Source organism: Callionymus lyra, chromosome 12 (genome assembly GCF_982586985.1).
Source record: "Callionymus lyra chromosome 12, fCalLyr1.hap1.1, whole genome shotgun sequence".
Lineage (NCBI taxonomy): Eukaryota > Metazoa > Chordata > Actinopteri > Syngnathiformes > Callionymidae > Callionymus > Callionymus lyra.
The window spans coordinates 2,540,039-2,560,396 of NC_141829.1; positions in this window are offsets into that span (position 1 = coordinate 2,540,039).

Sequence of the window (20,358 nt, forward strand, 5' to 3'; positions counted from 1 at the left end):
ATATATTTTAATTAACTTTAAATCATTTATTCATTAATGTCATCAATTTAAAGGAAAACAAAAAAGTAATAAATGTTTTTTAAAGTAAAAAGTAACTTGACTTTTACTGTAGTTTCCTCATCAATCAGTACCTTTTGAGTAAAAAAAACACTAAAGTGTTTTCCTTAAAAACAACTAAAATGGTTTGTTTAGATTATTCTAATATTTATGAAGGTTTATAAACTAAAATAAACATATTAATACATCATTTATATATTTTTTATATACTGTTGATAAAATACAGATTCAAAGGCTGAACCAGAAATAGATCAAATCAATACAAACATTTACCTGCTTCAAGTCTTACCATCTGGATCCACAAACATTTGAAGGTTTCACGGTTCGGGTGAGACTTTGAGTGAGATTTTTAAGTTAATGTTTTGTTTTTATCAGATTTATTTCACACTTTAAAGGTTCGATTTACATTCACTAGTTGAGAGAAAAACAAACAAACAACAAACAAATAATAATAAAAAATAAATAAAAAAAACATTCAGTGGAAAGTTAATAAAGTCTTTTCTCAACATATTTATCTCAAATTAACATCATTGGATCGAGATATTGATTCAACTGATATGTCTTGAAAAAAACAAAAGTAGCTCCTTGGCAGAGGTATGTGTTGTTTGTGTGCGTTTACAGTTCCTTGGTTTGTTCATTTGAAAAAGTGAATAACAAGTGAATGTTCAGCTCAGATTCTACACAACATGAGACACAAGTGTAGGAGACACTAGTGTAGGAGACACTAGTGTAGGAGACACTAGTGTAGGAGACACTAGTGTAGGAGACACAAGTGTAGGACACACAAGTGTAGGAGACACTAGTGTAGGAGACACTAGTGTAGGAGACACAAGTGTAGGACACACAAGTGTAGGAGACACTAGTGTAGGAGACACTAGTGTAGGACACACAAGTGTAGGAGACACTAGTGTAGGAGACACTAGTGTAGGAGACACTAGTGTAGGAGACACTAGTGTAGGACACACAAGTGTAGGAGACACAAGTGTAGGAGACACTAGTGTAGGAGACACTAGTGTAGGAGACACTAGTGTAGGACACACAAGTGTAGGAGACACAAGTGTAGGAGACACTAGTGTAGGAGACACTAGTGTAGGACACACAAGTGTAGGAGACACTAGTGTAGGAGACACTAGTGTAGGAGACACTAGTGTAGGACACACAAGTGTAGGAGACACAAGTGTAGGAGACACTAGTGTAGGAGACACTAGTGTAGGACACACAAGTGTAGGAGACACAAGTGTAGGAGACACTAGTGTAGGAGACACTAGTGTAGGAGACACTAGTGTAGGACACACTAGTGTAGGACACACAAGTGTAGGAGACACTAGCGTAGGACACACAAGTGTAGAAGACACAAGTGTAGGAGACACTAGTGTAGGAGACACTAGTGTAGGACACACAAGTGTAGGAGACACTAGTGTAGGACACACAAGTGTAGGAGACACTAGTGTAGGAGACACTAGTGTAGGACACACAAGTGTAGGAGACACTAGTGTAGGAGACACAAGTGTAGGAGACACTAGTGTAGGAGACACTAGTGTAGGACACACTAGTGTAGGACACACAAGTGTAGGAGACACTAGCGTAGGAGACACTAGTGTAGGAGACACTAGTGTAGGACACACAAGTGTAGGAGACACTAGCGTAGGAGACACAAGTGTAGGAGACACTAGTGTAGGACACACAAGTGTAGGAGACACTAGTGTAGGAGACACTAGTGTAGGACACACAAGTGTAGAAGACACAAGTGTAGGAGACACTAGTGTAGGAGACACTAGTGTAGGAGACACAAGTGTAGGAGACACTAGTGTAGGAGACACTAGTGTAGGACACACAAGTGTAGGAGACACAAGTGTAGGAGACACAAGTGTAGGAGACACTAGTGTAGGAGACACTAGTGTAGGACACACCAGTGTAGGAGACACAAGTGTAGGAGACACAAGTGTAGGAGACACTAGTGTAGGAGACACAAGTGTAGGAGACACTAGTGTAGGAGACACTAGTGTAGGACACACAAGTGTAGGAGACACTAGTGTAGGAGACACTAGTGTAGGACACACTAGTGTTGGAGACACTAGTGTAGGAGACACTAGTGTAGGAGACACTAGTGTAGAAGACACTAGTGTAGGAGACACTAGTGTAGGAGACACTAGTGTAGGAGACACAAGTGTAGGAGACACTAGTGTAGGAGACACTAGTGTAGGACACACAAGTGTAGGAGACACAAGTGTAGGAGACACTAGTGTAGGAGACACAAGTGTAGGAGACACAAGTGTAGGAGACACTAGTGTAGGAGACACTAGTGTAGGAGACACAAGTGTAGGAGACACTAGTGTAGGAGACACTAGTGTAGGACACACAAGTGTAGGAGACACAAGTGTAGGAGACACAAGTGTAGGAGAAACTAGTGTAGGAGACACTAGTGTAGGACACACAAGTGTAGGAGACACAAGTGTAGGAGACACAAGTGTAGGAGACACAAGTGTAGGAGACACTAGTGTAGGAGACACAAGTGTAGGAGACACAAGTGTAGGAGACACTAGTGTAGGAGACACAAGTGTAGGAGACACTAGTGTAGGAGACACTAGTGTAGGACACACAAGTGTAGGAGACACTAGTGTAGGAGACACTAGTGTAGGACACACTAGTGTTGGAGACACTAGTGTAGGAGACAATAGTGTAGGAGACACTAGTGTAGAAGACACTAGTGTAGGAGACACTAGTGTAGGAGACACTAGTGTAGGAGACACAAGTGTAGGAGACACTAGTGTAGGAGACACTAGTGTAGGACACACAAGTGTAGGAGACACAAGTGTAGGAGACACTAGTGTAGGAGACACAAGTGTAGGAGACACAAGTGTAGGACACACAAGTGTAGGAGACACTAGTGTAGGAGACACAAGTGTAGGAGACACCAGTGTAGGAGACACCAGTGTAGGAGACACTAGTGTAGGAGACACCAGTGTAGGAGACACCAGTGTAGGAGACACCAGTGTAGGAGACACTAGTGTAGGAGACACTAGTGTAGGAGACACCAGTGTAGGAGACACCAGTGTAGGAGACACTAGTGTAGGAGACACTAGTGTAGGACACACAAGTGTAGGAGACACTAGTGTAGGAGACACAAGTGTAGAAGACACCAGTGTAGGAGACACCAGTGTAGGAGACACTAGTGTAGGACACACAAGTGTAGGAGACACAAGTGTAGGAGACACAAGTGTAGGACACACAAGTGTAGGAGACATAAGTGTAGGAGACACAAGTGTAGGAGACACAAGTGTAGGACACACAAGTGTAGGAGACACAAGTGTAGGACACACAAGTGTAGGAGACATAAGTGTAGGAGACACAAGTGTAGGAGACACTAGTGTAGGAGACACAAGTGTAGGAGACATAAGTGTAGGAGACACAAGTGTAGGAGACACTAGTGTAGGAGACACAAGTGTAGGAGACACTAGTGTAGGAGACACTAGTGTAGGAGACACTAGTGTAGGAGACACAAGTGTAGGAGACACAAGTGTAGGAGACACAAGTGTAGGACACACAAGTGTAGGAGACATAAGTGTAGGAGACACTAGTGTAGGAGACACAAGTGTAGGAGACACTAGTGTAGAAGACACTAGTGTAGGACACACAAGTGTAGGAGACACAAGTGTAGGAGACACCAGTGTAGGAGACAATAGTGTAGGAGACACAAGTGTCGGAGACAATAGTGTAGGAGACACAAGTGTAGAATACACAAGTGTAGGAGACAATAGTGTAGGAGACACAAGTGTAGGAGACACAAGTGTAGGAGACACTAGTGTAGAAGACACAAGTGTAGGAGACACTAGTGTAGGAGACACTAGTGTAGGAGACACCAGTGTAGGAGACACAAGTGTAGGAGACACTAGTGTAGGAGACACAAGTGTAGGAGACACTAGTGTAGAAGACACAAGTGTAGGAGACACTAGTGTAGGAGACACTAGTGTAGGAGACACAAGTGTCGGAGACAATAGTGTAGGAGACACAAGTGTAGAAGACACAAGTGTAGGAGACAATAGTGTAGGAGACACAAGTGTAGGAGACACAAGTGTAGGAGACACTAGTGTAGAAGACACAAGTGTAGGAGACACCAGTGTAGGAGACACTAGTGTAGGAGACACCAGTGTAGGAGACACCAGTGTAGGAGACACCAGTGTAGGAGACACTAGTGTAGGAGACACTAGTGTAGGAGACACCAGTGTAGGAGACACCAGTGTAGGAGACACTAGTGTAGGAGACACTAGTGTAGGACACACAAGTGTAGGAGACACTAGTGTAGGAGACACAAGTGTAGAAGACACCAGTGTAGGAGACACCAGTGTAGGAGACACTAGTGTAGGACACACAAGTGTAGGAGACACAAGTGTAGGAGACACAAGTGTAGGACACACAAGTGTAGGAGACATAAGTGTAGGAGACACAAGTGTAGGAGACACAAGTGTAGGACACACAAGTGTAGGAGACACAAGTGTAGGACACACAAGTGTAGGAGACATAAGTGTAGGAGACACAAGTGTAGGAGACACTAGTGTAGGAGACACAAGTGTAGGAGACACTAGTGTAGGAGACACTAGTGTAGGAGACACTAGTGTAGGAGACACAAGTGTAGGAGACACAAGTGTAGGAGACACAAGTGTAGGACACACAAGTGTAGGAGACATAAGTGTAGGAGACACTAGTGTAGGAGACACAAGTGTAGGAGACACTAGTGTAGAAGACACTAGTGTAGGACACACAAGTGTAGGAGACACAAGTGTAGGAGACACCAGTGTAGGAGACAATAGTGTAGGAGACACAAGTGTCGGAGACAATAGTGTAGGAGACACAAGTGTAGAATACACAAGTGTAGGAGACAATAGTGTAGGAGACACAAGTGTAGGAGACACAAGTGTAGGAGACACTAGTGTAGAAGACACAAGTGTAGGAGACACTAGTGTAGGAGACACTAGTGTAGGAGACACCAGTGTAGGAGACACAAGTGTAGGAGACACTAGTGTAGGAGACACAAGTGTAGGAGACACTAGTGTAGAAGACACAAGTGTAGGAGACACTAGTGTAGGAGACACTAGTGTAGGAGACACAAGTGTCGGAGACAATAGTGTAGGAGACACAAGTGTAGAAGACACAAGTGTAGGAGACAATAGTGTAGGAGACACAAGTGTAGGAGACACAAGTGTAGGAGACACTAGTGTAGAAGACACAAGTGTAGGAGACACTAGTGTAGGAGACACTAGTGTAGGAGACACCAGTGTAGGAGACACAAGTGTAGGAGACACAAGTGTAGGAGACACCAGTGTAGGAGACACTAGTGTAGGAGACACCAGTGTAGGAGACACTAGTGTAGAAGACACTAGTGTAGGACACACAAGTGTAGGAGACACTAGTGTTGGAGACACCAGTGTAGGAGACACAATTGTAGGACACATTTGTTCATGAAGGTGTGTTCTTTCTTCTCATCTTCACTAAACATCATAAAACATTTATTTAAAAGATCTGGTATGTGCTCCGAGGGAAGTGAACCACATTCCAAAGACGGTTATTGCCTGATACCATAACAGGTTTGTTGCCTCGCGCACATAAACACACACATGAAAGCGACACACTCTGTGTCGCACGAACACACACTGAAGAATGCGTTTAACCGTCTGGACAGGAAGCGTGTTGGCTCAGCTCACATATGTGAGAAGCTTCAAGAACCTGCAGCCGTTGTTGTTGTGTATCATTAACACACACGTCACAGCTACACACTCTGTGTCACATTAACACACACGTCACAGCTACACACTCTGTGTCACATTAACACACACATCACAGCTACACACTCTGTGTCACATTAACACACAACATTAACACACACATCACAGCTACACACTCTGTGTCACATTAACACACACATCACAGCTACACACTCTGTGTCACATTAACACACAACATTAACACACACATCACAGCTACACACTCTGTGTCACATTAACACACAACATTAACATACACATCACAGCTACACACTCTGTGTCACATTAACACACAACATTAACACACACATCACAGCTACACACTCTGTGTCACATTAACACACAGCAGTTGTGTAACCGAGATCAGCAGAACTTTCTTCTGTCGTTTCAAAATGTGAATCACAAACATTTAAAGTGAATTTGACATTATAATCTTTTTATCTTTATTATTGAAATGTTTGGTTTGTGATCAGTCACATGATCGTCACATGATCGTCTGAGAGTCACATGATCGTCACATGATCGTCACATGATCGTCACATGATCGTCACGTGATCGTCACATGATCGTCTGAGAGTCACATGATCGTCTGTGAGTCACATGATCGTCTGAGAGACATGATCGTCACATGATCGTCTGTGAGTCACATGATCCTCTGTGAGTCACATGATCGTCTGAGAGTCACATGATCGTCACATGATCGTCTGAGAGTCACATGATCGTCACATGATCGTCTGAGAGTCACATGATCGTCTGAGAGTCACATGATCGTCTGTGAGTCACATGATCGTCTGTGAGTCACATGATCGTCTGAGAGTCACATGATCGTCACATGATCGTCTGAGAGTCACATGATCGTCACATGATCGTCTGAGAGTCACATGATCGTCTGAGAGTCACATGATCGTCTGTGAGTCACATGATCATCTGAGAGTCACATGATCGTCACATGATCGTCTGTGAGTCACATGATCGTCTGAGAGTCACATGATCGTCTGAGAGTCACATGATCGTCTGAGAGTCACATGATCATCTGTCAGTCACATGATCGTCACATGATCGTCACATGATCGTCACATGATCGTCACATGATCGTCACATGATCGTCACATGATCATCACATGATCGTCACATGATCGTCACATGATCATCACATGATCGTCTGTGCGTCACATGATCGTCTGTGCGTCACATGATCCTATGTGAGTCACATGATCAACACATGATCGTCTGTGCGTCACATGATCCTATGTGAGTCACATGATCAACACATGATCGTCTGTGCGTCACATGATCGTCTGTGAGTCACATGATCGTCTGTGCGTCACATGATCGTCTGTGCGTCACATGATTGGCTGATGTTGGATCCAGTAGCTCGGTGCTCTGTTAGTAATGTCTGGCAGGACTAACTCTTTAAACCAGTTCAAACCTGTTGATCGAGTTTATCCACTTTTTCAATTTATGTTTTATTTATGTTTTTTAAGAGTTTTATTTTGTTTTACAGTCATGTGCACAGTGACCTTGAGAGTCAAGAGAAGCAAACCTTATACTGTTTTTTAATTATCGTAATTAAAATATCACATTCAATGTGTTTTATTCACTTTAAAATATTTTTTTAATAAGATTGAATTATTCATTAAAAATTAGATCAACTGTGCAAGAAAGAAATCATTCAGGAAAAAGTAATTCAATGTTTAAAAGTGTCATTAAAAAGGAAATGTTAAATTCCACCAACATGAATATTCTTCTGTCTTTTGTCAATGTTTCCTTCAAGAGTTTTCACAAGAAAAAGTGACTTTCTTTGGTCTTTTCTCGGCGAGCTCTTCATTAGCATCAGCATCAACAGATGCAAACAGACTTCCTGCTGACTCTCTGCAGGCCCAGCAGGAAGACCTTCAGCCGCAGGAACATGGAAATAAAGAAGTTAAATGTACATTTAATCAAACTCCTGATTCCACATCTGAGCTCGTCCACTCGTCCTCGTTCTTAATTTGTCTCTTTTTCAAACCTGCGTCCGCTGGAGCGTCTTGACTGCGCCGCAGGTAAATGTTCTGATATCGAATCATCTCGTCGAGAGCCCTTCAGGTCGGATCCAAACCTGAGCTGAATGTTTGTCGCAGAGAGACTCGGAACATGGAGATTGGATTTTCAGTGAACGCAGAAATACTATCGATGGAGAAGAACCCTCGAGCCGAGAGACGACAATGTCTTCTAATGGAATATAGAAGATTTCTAATGGAATATAGAAGATTTCTAATGGAATAAAGAAGATTGAATATATTTCTGAGGAACATCAGATTCATGATCAGATTCATCCACTGGTTCTGGTTCTTCTACGACCTCGAGTGTTTTCAGAGTAAAAGATCAATGAGGTCGAGTTGATCCAGCAGAACCTGATCCATAATAAAATTAGTTTTTTATCTATTATAGCAACATTTTATATCGGATTGTAAATATTGAATTCGATTTTTATCAAAGTCTAAATGTAAATACAGTCATTCATTTTGAAAATATTATTTTCTTTCAAATACAAATACGAAATATTTGAACCGACACTGAAATACGTCCACAGTTCTGTCTTCTGTTCTGTTATCTTTTTTAAAAAAGGTTTTTAAGAGAATTTAATAGAAATAAAATGTGTGAAAAAACAACAGAAAAGGAAAAAAATACATTATAATAAGTTACGACAAAAAAAAGGAAGGCGTAAAAGCGAAAAAAAACCCTAAAAATGTTGAAAAAATATATATATTTCAAACAAACTAACTAATGAGTTCATAGAAAAACATAAACATTTCATTCTTCTAGTGATTACAACATTCTTCTGTTCTTGGTTCGATTATTTCACTTAAACTGAGGTAAAATAACTATGTTTGTTCGATAACGACTGATAAGAAAGTTAATATTTATCTTTAAAATAAAACAATGGTGGAGATCTTCTACTTCATGTTGATCTCATGTTAGCATGTTAGCACGTTAGCATGTTAGCATGTTAGCATGTTAGCATGTTAGCACGCATCGTTCCATTCATAAAGAGTCAGGAGTTTGTTTGTTTGCTCTGGAGCCTCAGAGACCAGAACATATCTGTCATTCCTGAGCTTCACTCGAAGCACGTTTAGCAACACCTGCTTCCCTTCGCTGCCCTGCATCCAAACTGCAGGAATTCAACTCTTTTAGAAGCAAACGCTGCTATTTTCAGGACGACTTCGAGAACCACAAGAACCACAAGAACCTCAAGAACCTCAGGAACCTCCAGAGCGGCGACCCTGAGGGTCACGTGACCGAGGAGACAAACCTCTCTAAACTGGCTGCTGGAGAAGAAGCTGGTTCGGAGGAACTTCTAGAGAAGGGTGAGGCTGCTCCACATTTTTTCCATTCCTGAGTAACAGCTGAAGATATTTCTGCAGGTCAGATCAACACCAGCCTAAAAATAACTTCTTCTCACCGAGGTTAAGGCAGCGCCGCACATTTTTACTGCCTCGTCTTCAGAAGAAGATTTTTCTCACGAAAACCACGTCAACACGAGGAGGTCGTTGGAGCTTCATGTTCATCTGAACGAACGTCTCCATCGAGGGTCTTCACACCTGATGATGAGAGAAGATCGAGGGGTTCTTCAATCGTAGATGGTTGAGCAAAGAAGTTCATCAAGTTTGATCATTTTAATAGATTTTTAAGATGAAAAAAACACAAAAATCCACAACAAATTATGATCAAAGACGTGAAGAAGAAACTGATGATGAACCTCAGACTAGTCTCGATCAAAACGCCCCCTGGTGGCCACTTCAGTTTGAGAAAACCTGATCTAAAAATCCCAAAATACAAGATGAGAAGATTCTGAATAATATCTGAGGATCAGACCTTCACACACTTTTGATTTTCCTCTTTTCATTCCCTTGTTTTCATCTTTTCTTTCAACCCTAAATGTGGTGTTTGTTGTTTTTGAAACAAAATTTTGAACTTTTAGTTTCCACCAATCACTGAGCAGCTGCCGTTTAAATCTCCCCCTCTCATCACCGCCGACACCAAACACACTTTGACTTCATCGTCACGAAGTTCTGACCACGAATCGAGGCCGATGATTCTGATTGGTCGACATCCTGACGTTCACATCCTGAAGCGTCAGAAGTTAAAGTCCACGATTCTTTGGCGTTTATAAAAACAATAACATTTAAAAACTGAAACACAGACTTAGTGACGAAGTTAAAAAATAATTTCTAAATGTTGCTGCAATTTCTAGCAGGAAGCAGATTATTCAATGATTCGTCCACATTTTATGTGGAAAAAATACTTGAAAAAAATAGAATAAAAAAGAAAATCACAATAAATCTAAAATAAAAAATATATTTGAATTAAAATGAAAAACATTACAAAGAAAATCAAAAAAGTCTAAAACAAGGGTCTTTAGACACATTTAAATTCACTTTTATCAACTATAGACGTTGATATAAAAATGTTTGTTGAATGTTTTTGAAAGATTTTAACTTTTAGTTTCCACCAATCACTGAGCAGCTGCCGTTTAAATCTCCCCCTCTCATCACCGCTGACACCAGAACACTTTTCACACAATTCTTTGGTGTTTATACAAACAATAACATTTAAAAATGGAGTCACAGACTTAGTAACGACTAAGAAAATGAGTTAAAAATTAATTTCTAAATGTTTCCAACAGGAAGACGATGATTCAACGATACGTCCATATTTTATGTGAAAAAAAATACATAAAAAAAATAGGAAAGAAAATCACAATACATCTAAAATAAAAAATACATTTTAATTCAGATGAAAAATATTACAAAGAAATCAAAAAAGTCTAAAACAATGGTCTTTAGACACGTTTAAATTCACTTTTATCAACTATAGACGTCGATATAAACACTCGAAGTGTTTTGATCCAAAGAAACTCTTTTCAAAGTTTCCTCGTGAGAACGTTGACGAGCAGACGAGCTCGTTTGATCCTCGTCTAATGAGAGAAACTGTTAATATCTGGTCAACAAAAGAAGTTCAGGATGAACGTGACGATGAAGACGATCGGATCAGTTCGTCAGGAAAGTCATCAGTTCTTCGATGGAACCGTGATTCCACCTGTCAATCACCGTCTGCTGCTACCGTCCCATTCTGACCATTCCTCACATGCCGGAGCCGCGGAGGGACATTCCTGACCATTGACTCAGATCCTTGTTTTGTTCGTTCGCTCCGTCGCTGCAACAACGGCAGGAAGTTTTCGCAGAGAAAGTGGATTTTAGGGAAACAAAGAGTGTCGTCGACGAGAAGCAGGAGGAGAAGCTTCACAGATGATGGTGATGTCAATCAATCAATCAATCAATCAATGACTCATATGAAAGTTTCATGTCAATCAATCGATCAATGACTGATATCAAAGTTTCATGTCAATCAATCGATCAATGACTGATATCAAAGTTTCATGTCAATCAATCGATCAATGACTGATATCAAAGTTTCATGTCAATCAATCAATCAATGACTAATATCAAAGTTTCATGTCAATCAATCGATCAATGACTGATATCAAAGTTTCATGTCAATCAATCGATCAATGACTGATATCAAAGTTTCATGTCAATCAATCGATCAATGACTCATATCAAAGTTTCATGTCAATCAATCAATTGATGACTGATATCAAAGTTTCATGTCAATCAATCAATCAATGACTGATATCAAAGTTTAATGTCAATCAATCGATCAATGACTGATATCAAAGTTTCATGTCAATCAATCAATGACTGATATCAAAGTTTCATGTCAATCAATCGATCAATGACTGATATCAAAGTTTCATGTCAAACCTTCACTCACTAAAGATAGAAAAATAATGATGACAAAAAAAATAAATATTAGAAGAACGACAGAAAAAATGAAACAGAAAGATTAGCTTGAAAAACACCAGTGAATGCAAAACATTTCCATGGTTACGGTTCATTATTTAACCTCAAAGTAAAAGTAAATCACTTTTGTGTCGACGGTTGGTGGAAAAAAAGGTTAATTTATATTTAAAATAAAACACTGATGCAGCTTCACAGTGATTCAGTCGTTCGATCTCCTCACAGCGAGAAGGTTGATGGTTCACTTCCAGGTCAGGAGGGAGTCGACTCATGACCTTTATGTGTAGTTAGTATGTTCTCTCCGTGTTAGTGGGTTTACTCCGGACACTCCGGTTTCCTCCCACAGTCCCGAAACATACAGAGGTTGATTGAGAACTTGTGTGTAGGTGTGAGTGTGTGTGTGAATGTTGTGTGTCTTTGTCTGTCCTGAGACAGACTGGCGTCCTGTCCAGGGTGTCCCCTGCCTCTCGCCCTATGAAACTGGGACAGACTTCAGACCCCTGTGACCCTCATAAGGGATTAAACATCACTGAAAGTGAATGAAAACTGTTGAGTCGACAGATTGTTGAATGATTTTGTTCTTATCTTCAGGTCCACATCATTATCTACATGGAACCATTACAGATTAGGATTAAATCCAGGAGATCAAACACGTACGAGGACCAGGAAGAAGTTCCTGAGGAACAAGAAGAAGATCTGACGTCTTCTTATCTTCAGGTCCACATGGAACCATCACAGATTAGGATTAAATCCAGGAGATCAAACACGTACGAGGACCAGGAAGAAGTTCCTGAGGAACAAGAAGAAGATCTGACGTCTTCTTATCTTCAGGTCCACATGGAACCATCACAGATTAGGATTAAATCCAGGAGATCAAACACTGACGAGAACCAGGAAGAAGTTCCTGAGGAACAAGAAGAAGATCTGACGTCTTCTTATCTTCAGGTCCACATGGAACCATCACAGATTAGGATTAAATCCAGGAGAACAAACACGTACGAGGACCAGGTAGAAGTTCCTGAGGAACAAGAAGAAGATCTGACGTCTTCTTATCTTCAGGTCCACATGGAACCATTACAGATTAGGATTAAATCCAGGAGATCAAACACTGACGAGAACCAGGAAGAAGTTCCTGAGGAACAAGAAGAAGATCTGCCGTCTTCTTATCTTCAGGTCCACATGGAACCATCACAGATTAGGATTAAATCCAGGAGAACAAACACGTACGAGGACCAGGAAGAAGTTCCTGAGGAACAAGAAGAAGATCTGACGTCTTCTTATCTTCAGGTCCACATGGAACCATCACAGATTAGGATTAAATCCAGGAGAACAAAAACGTACGAGGACCAGGAAGAAGTTCCTGAGGAACAAGAAGAAGATCTGACGTCTTCTTATCTTCAGGTCCACATGGAACCATCACAGATTAGGATTAAATCCAGGAGAACAAACACGTACGAGGACCAGGAAGAAGTTCCTGAGGAACAAGAAGAAGATCTGACGTCTTCTTATCTTCAGGTCCACATGGAACCATCACAGATTAGGATTAAATCCAGGAGATCAAACACGTACAAGGACCAGGAAGAAGTTCCTGAGGAACAAGAAGAAGATCTGACGTCTTCTTATTTTCAGGTCCACATGGAACCATCACAGATTAGGATTAAATCCAGGAGATCAAACACGTACGAGGACCAGGAAGAAGTTCCTGAGGAACAAGAAGAAGATCTGACGTCTTCTTATCTTCAGGTCCACATGGAACCATCACAGATTAGGATTAAATCCAGGAGATCAAACACTGACGAGAACCAGGAAGAAGTTCCTGAGGAACAAGAAGAAGATCTGACGTCGTCTTATCATCAGGTCCACATGGAACCATCACAGATTAGGATTAAATCCAGGAGAACAAACACGTAAGAGGACCAGGAAGAAGTTCCTGAGGAACAAGAAGAAGATCTGACGTCTTCTTATCTTCAGGTCCACATGGAACCATCACAGATTAGGATTAAATCCAGGAGATCAAACACGTACGAGGACCAGGAAGAAGTTCCTGAGGAACAAGATGACGATCTGACGTCTTCTTATCTTCAGGTCCACATGGAACCATCACAGATTAGGATTAAATCCAGGAGAACAAACACTGACGAGGACCAGGAAGAAGTTCCTGAGGAACAAGAAGAAGATCTGACGTCTTCTTATCTTCAGGTCCACATGGAACCATCACAGATTAGGATTAAATCCAGGAGAACAAACACGTACGAGGACCAGGAAAAAGTTCCTGAGGAACAAGAAGAAGATCTAAAGCAGATCTTCAGGGACTCAGATTGAGATGCGTCTGGATGAGGATCAACTTGTGGATGAAAGACCCGAACACTCAGGTTCGGACCCTCAACTGAGGGGAACCCAACCGTGGCGTCGGCGTGCGTCTCAGGGAAAGTGTAATCTGAGGATAACGTGGTCTTATCCGGTTGATCCCGAGCCTCCCTGGGCTCCGACAGGTCGACACCCGTCATTCTCACTTCAACTTTGCCTAATTGGCAGGTCATTCCCGGACCCCCTGCCGGCGCGTCAGCCCGGGTCTGAGGCTCCTTCCCCTGGTACGACATGGCCCCCCCTGCAGCCGCGGACCCCCCGGCCCAGCAGGACTTCACGTCCAGGCCGGCTCGCTCAATGGCCAGTGTCAGTGTGTCTGTGGAAGTGAGAGCAGGAGCTTCCTTCGTGATAATGAGCTCATGCTGACGTCCCTCGACAGCAGGGCCGGCCCCACAGACTCTTGAGGGGTGAGGGCGAGGGCCCACCCTTGCCTGGCTCCTGAGCAACACTCCTGGATTCAAACCCACATCCTTCCTCACGTCGTGTTGGTTTCTATGAATGAGCAACATTTGTTTAGTTTCATCCGAAAATTACAATTTAATAATCATTTTCAATAAGTATTTTTCAATTTAATAGATTCAACAAACAAATTAACTGTAAACAACAATAAGAATTATGACTCAGTAGCAACTACATTTACTAGTGAATTAACTAGTCATTTACTAGTGAATTAACTAGTCATTTACTAGTGAATTAACCAGGTCATTTACTAGTGAATTAACTAGTCATTTACTAGTGAATTAACTAGTCATTTCCTAGTGAATTAACTAGTCATTTACTAGTGAATTAACCAGGTCATTTCCTAGTGAATTAACTAGTCATTTCCTAGTGAATTAACTAGTCATTTACTAGTGAATTAACTAGTCATTTACTAGTGAATTAACCAGGTAATTTCCTAGTGAATTAACTAGTAATTTCCTAGTGAATTAACTAGTCATTTCCTAGTGAATTAACTAGTCATTTACTAGTGAATTAACCAGGTCATCTCCTAGTGAATTAACTAGTCATTTCCTAGTGAATTAACTAGTTATTTACTAGTGAATTAACTAGTCATTTACTAGTGAATTAACCAGGTCATTTCCTAGTGAATTAACTAGTCATTTCCTAGTGAATTAACTAGTCATTTACTAGTGAATTAACTAGTCATTTACTAGTGAATTAACCAGGTCATTTCCTAGTGAATTAACTAGTCATTTCCTAGTGAATTAACTAGTCATTTACTAGTGAATTAACTAGTCATTTACTAGTGAATTAACTAGTCATTTCCTAGTGAATTAACTAGTCATTTACTAGTGAATTAACCAGGTCATTTCCTAGTGAATTAACTAGTCATTAACTAGTGAATTAACCAGGTCATTTACTAGTGAATTAACCAGGTCATTTCCTAGTGAATTAACTAGTCATTTCCTAGTGAATTAACTGGTCATTTCCTAGTGAATTAACTAGTCATTTCCTAGTGAATTAACTAGTCATTTCCTAGTGAATTAACTAGTCATTTACTAGTGAATTAACTAGTCATTTACTAGTGAATTAACTAGTCATTTACTAGTGAATTAACCAGGTCATTTCCTAGTGAATTAACTAGTCATTTCCTAGTGAATTAAATAGTCATTTCCTAGTGAATTAACTAGTCATTTCCTAGTGAATTAACTAGTCATTTACTAGTGAATTAACCAGGTCATTTACTAGTGAATTAACTAGTCATTTACTAGTGAATTAACTAGTCATTTACTAGTGAATTAACCAGGTCATTTCCTAGTGAATTAACTAGTCATTTCCTAGTGAATTAACTAGTCATTTACTAGTGAATTAACTAGTCATTTACTAGTGAATTAACCAGGTCATTTACTAGTGAATTAACCAGGTCATTTCCTAGTGAATTAACCAGGTCATTTCCTAGTGAATTAACTAGTCATTTCCTAGTGAATTAACTAGTCATTTCCTAGTGAATTAACCAGGTCATTTACTAGTGAATTAACCAGGTCAATTACATGTTGATTTTTATTTTTATAATTTAATCAAATAAAAAAAGTCAAAGTCAATCAAGTCTTTTAAATTCAATATAAATGTTGGTATAATAGAGTCTCCAGACCAAACCAACAGAGCTCAGAGCTACTGGATCAAACTTTCAGCCAATCATGCGACTCACAGACGATCATGTGACGACGTAGAAGCTCATGATTGATAAAATTCCAACTTTTGTTTCGCTTCTTACTCGATGTGTTTCATGATTTCTGACACCTGTCAATCCAGGAGGACTCGTTAGACCAAAGATGTCGTTATTTTAAAGAAAACTTTGTATCTGTAAATAGAAAACGTTGTTTGTTTGATTCAATAGATGTTTTAAAGACTTTGGCCTCCTGCAGGCCGGGAGTGTAACTGCACTCTGCCGTGTGGAAAACTTTACTATTGAAATGTATTTATGTTGTGAAAGTAACTAATACTATATTTGGAAAAAAATATATAAGGAGATAACGATTGGAAGAAAAAATACACAATTATATATTATATCTCACTTTTGTGTTCCAGTGTGTGAGTGTAGATGTTGTTTTATTTGTCATTAATGTGTTTTGTTGAAGTGGTTTTGTTAAGTTTTATTTTAAATTAGAAAATAACAATAAATATGAAAAATAACAAAACAAAAACAGCAAATAATTGAATAAATCAAATACATTTTATCAATAGAAAATATTGTTATAATATTGAGTGAGTTCTCCTGATGTCACTGGTGTTGGTTTTAATTTAATTTTTAATTTACAATACAAAATACAAAAATACATTCTTGATCAAATACTAAAAACATTGGTGACCTTCATACGACCTCTGCTGTCGTGAAATATATCATGTTTTTAAGTCTATTTGAGACTCTTGTCCAGCAGCTGCTTAGAAAGATCTCAGAGCAGATTCTTGAAGAACATCCAGGGAGCAGGTGGTGTTGAACCAGCAGCTCATCTTATCTTATCTCATCTCATCTTATCTTATCTTATCTTACAAAAACGGATCAATAACAAACATCAAATTGATATTTTCTGAAGGTTCTTGTCGTCAACATCTGCGGAGCCTCGACCTTCATGGACTCCTCAGAAGAACATCTTCATCTCCAGCACTGTCAGCAGCTGACTGTAGGTCTGACATTGATTGACAGGTGCTTGAAGTGGCCCTCCAGAGGGACACGAGACATCTGTGAGTCCCACCCTCCTGTCATGTCCTGCCTCCCGTGAGTCTTTTGTGAGGCGTCCTGAGGTGTCAGGAGCATCAGGAGCTCGTCAGAGCGACAGGAAGAAGATAACGTCGTGAGTCAGCTGTCGCTTCAGTTCCTGCTCGTCGGCGCCCCCACAGGTGACTCTCAGAATAATTCACTCTCGTGTTCTCGCCTTTACAAAGACACGGTTTCTCACGTCACACACACTCAAACCATGCAGGAGCCAAGGTCTGACACATTCTCATTGAAACACTAACTAGTTTCATTGAACAAGATCATCTAATGGATCGTTGACACATTTTTAAATCATTATTTTTTCAATTTAATAGATTCAATAAACAAATATTATCTGTAAACAACAATAAGAATTATGACTCAGTAGTAACTACATTTACTAGGGAATTAACCAGGTCACGTACTAGTGGATTAACCAGGTCACGTACTAGTGGATTAACCAGGTCATTTACTAGTGGATTAACCAGGTCATGTACTAGTGGATTAACCAGGTCATTTACTAGTGGATTAACCAGGTCACGTACTAGTGGATTAACCAGGTCATTTACTAGTGGATTAACCAGGTCATGTACTAGTGGATTAACCAGGTCATTTACTATTGGATTAACCAGGTCATTTACTGGTGGATTAACCAGGTAATTTACTGGTGGATTAACCAGGTCATTTACTAGTGGATTAACCAGGTCAGGTACTAGTGGATTAACCAGGTCATTTACTATTGGATTAACCAGGTCATTTACTGGTGGATTAACCAGGTAATTTACTGGTGGATTAACCAGGTCATTTACTAGTGGATTAACCAGGTCATTTACTGGTGGATTAACCAGGTCATTTACTGGTGGATTAACCAGGTAATTTACTGGTGGATTAACCAGGTCATGTACTAGTGGATTAACCAGGTCATTTACTGGTGGATTAACCAGGTCATTTACTGGTGGATTAACCAGGTCATTTACTGGTGGATTAACCAGATCATGTACTAGTGGATTAACCAGGTCATTTACTGGTGGATTAACCAGGTCATTTACTGGTGGATTAACCAGGTCATTTACTGGTGGATTAACCAGGTCATTTACTGGTGGATTAACCAGGTCATTTACTGGTGGATTAACCATGTCATTTACTGGTGGATTAACCAGGTCATTTACTAGTGGATTAACCAGGTCATTTACTAGTGGATTAACCAGGTCATTTACTGGTGGATTAACCAGGTCATTTACTAGTGGATTAACCAGGTCATTTACTGGTGGATTAACCAGGTCATTTACTGGTGGATTAACCAGGTCATGTACTAGAGTATTAACCAGGTCATTTACTAGTGGATTAACCAGGTCATTTACTGGTGGATTAACCAGGTCATTTACTAGTGGATTAACCAGGTAATTTACTGGTGGATTAACCAGGTCATTTACTGGTGGATTAACCAGGTCATTTACTGGTGGATTAACCAGGTCATTTACTAGTGGATTAACCAGGTCATTTACTGGTGGATTAACCAGGTCATGTACTAGTGGATTAACCAGGTCATTTACTAGTGGATTAACCAGGTCATTTACTAGTGGATTAACCAGGTCATTTACTAGTGGATTAACCAGGTCATTTACTGGTGGATTAACCAGGTCATTTACTGGTGGATTAAGCAGGTCATTTACTGGTGGATTAACCAGGTCATTTACTAGTGGATTAACCAGGTCATTTACTAGTGGATTAACCAGGTCATTTACTAGTGGATTAACCAGGTAAAAACAATGAATATTTGCTTCAGATGTAAAACATCAAGAAAACATCAAGTCATTTGTATATAAAACTGGAGAAAAGAGTATCCAGCGATGTACTGTATTTACTTATAGTATCCTTATACTTATAGTACTTTAACTTCATGTGTAACTTTTTTGTCTTTTATTTTGTCAATTTAACAGGAAGTTCATGAATGTTCAAGTTATTATATTTACCAAAGAAATAAAAGAGAAAAGAAATAAAGTAGCAGAAAAGAAAGGAAAGGAAATGACAGACTATAGCAGTTGCCGTGTTCCGTTTGAGTCTCTGACCGACGACTAGGCTCATCTTTTTGATATTAAAAGTACAAGTTTTATTTAATACATTTAGTATTTTTTAAAATAATCTATTCAATGTAAATCTACAATGAAGATTAGAAAAGATAAGATATTTATTTATTTGTAATTTGAGTTGTCACAGCAAGTTAATAGAGAAAGAGAAAATATTAAACATAGATACTTGTTAGATTAGACATATAATATCATCTAATAATAATCATATAATACACGAGGATATTTAAATACACATTGTTTTTCTTAAAAGGACATTATATGACGTTTATTGTTTGGAAAATAAATGAATAAACATGATGATAAGAACCTTGTTGGCTCAGAGAAACACAAGTACTTCTATTTATTTCAAATATTTCTTCTCGGAAAGTCAAAGATTGAACTAAAACAGTGCTTTCCTTCTGGCTCAGCTCACAAAATGGCGGTCGACTTGTTTTGACGCATTTTCAGTCAGAAAAGTGCGAAACCCTTGAATATAAAAGAATAAAAAGTAAAAGTCATTCTGAGACTCGCAGTGATAATGGTGCTTGATTTGACGTGTGTGTGTGGAATGTGTGTGTGTGATATAAAGGTCTCTCTCGTGCCACAATAGTGTCTTTGACGGGCGGCTGAAGGGAAGCTTTGTTTGGTGACACCACACAGTGTTGTGAATGCCCGACATAGCTGCCATTCCTCGCTCTGTGCCCTCGCCAGACCACGGCTTATCAGGGATTCCTCTCCTTTCTGTCGACCCACGCATGTGTGTTTGTGAAGTGAGTTTGTGAAGCGAAGGTTCCAACACCGAGGGAAATGCAAATGTGTTCCGACAGAGAAAGAAGCGATTGTTGGACGAACTACTGTAACTGAGGCGAGAGATTTAACTTCTCTGGCTCCAAACTATTTTCTCTTCATTCTCTGCATAGACTTATGTTAGTAAGTCAGTAAGTACTAGTTATTTGTAAATATGTTTCTAGACCAGAGTCACAAAGAACATTAACCGTCAAAAACAATACACAAAATTAAAATATATACTTATATAAAAGATCAAAATACATAAGAAAAACACAGAAGTT